The sequence below is a fragment of the Mycetomoellerius zeteki genome, unplaced genomic scaffold (assembly GCF_001594055.1).
Source record: "Mycetomoellerius zeteki isolate Tzet28-1 unplaced genomic scaffold, Tzet1.0 scaffold846, whole genome shotgun sequence".
Classification (NCBI taxonomy): Eukaryota; Metazoa; Arthropoda; class Insecta; order Hymenoptera; family Formicidae; genus Mycetomoellerius; species Mycetomoellerius zeteki.
Window position 1 is genome coordinate 14,041 of NW_017257880.1, and position 1,486 is coordinate 15,526.

Here is a 1,486-nt window from a genome sequence, read left to right on the forward strand (position 1 = left end):
AGAGTTCAACTTAGGCAACGAACCGGGAAGGACGTTTTTCCGAGCGCGGTTATTAAAAACGTTGCGTAGTATCGCAGAAAAGCGCGATCAGTTGCTTCTCATCGTAAGATCGGTTCATTTAGGGGCCGTGATAATAAAATTTGATCATTTAGGGGCGAAACGCGAATTAATAAGCGAAAGAACGGCGGATCAAAAGTGTTGCGTAACAACCGACGCCATTGCCCGAATGACGAAACGCGAAACGCGAATAAGGGTAGACTTCAAGCCCTGTTGAGTCTAAAGGACTTTTCGAACGGAAACGATTATAAGTGTGAGTGTGACCGAGTAAATGATTAAGTTAAGTTTGTGAAATAAAGATTATTTTTTGATAACTCGAGTCAAAGATACATTCACCTATCCACCGCGCGACAAGCGAGTTGAAACAACGAACTTTAAATAAATTAAATAAGAACGATAAGAGGGACTAAAAGAGAAAGTGAACTACAAAGTCTGATGCATGGTGCAGCCCGTCCAGTAGCGGCCTAAGGACTAGAAGCGATCCTGTACTAGGCGAGGACGACATCGAGGTTCCACCATTGGAAAAGGAAGGGCATTTACGAGTAGACTACAAAGGCACACGGCAGCCCAAAGATTCCTTGACGACCTTGCTTGTAGTAAAGGACAAACAAGCTAGCGACCAATCAAATAAGAGCGGACATACTCGAATAAGGTAAACCAACACCAAAGGTAATGAGAAGTTTATCAATGTCCGGCTACACAATAACCTGAAAATATCAAAAAACTATAAAATGCCGACTTATAAGATAAATACTTAGCATCGATAAGCTTATTTCCTACATTATCGACCTCGTTTTTGCGGCTAATACAAAATTAAATTCCAGACCTGAGATTTTTCTTATTCAGACGGTTTCTACCTATCTATAGAATAGAAAACTAAATATTGTAGTAAAAAATTAAAATATGTATTTTTATAATATAAAAATTGTGAAATCTTATATTATATTGTGACGGTGGGTGTCTTCTTCTGTTGTTCCTCTTCTACCTGAACTTCGTGTGCTACTTCCTGGTCCTCCAAGGTAAGTATTAGCTGTTTGATGTCCTGTTGTGGATTAAAATAAATTGTAGTCGTGCAACTGTAGCCGGACATCTATTAAATGTTTCGGTTTTACCTTGTAAGTCCGTTTCTATGAATTCGGTCGCCAGCTCATTTTATCTTTGTAACGAGCAAGGTCTAATAGGAAGTCTCGGGCTGCCGTGCGCCTTGTTGCTTTTCCTTAGATGCCCTTCCTTCCTTCGTAATGGTGTAGCCTGGATGTAGTCCTTGCCTCTTGTTGGGAATCCCTCTTTCGTTTTTAGGCAGTTTTAGGACCGGCTGCACCCTCATCAGACTTCGTTGTATCAGTTTATATCTTTGTTTCACACCGCTCGTTTATGTTATTTAAATCTCGTTTACTATTTGTACGTTTAACGGTGGATGGGTGAATGT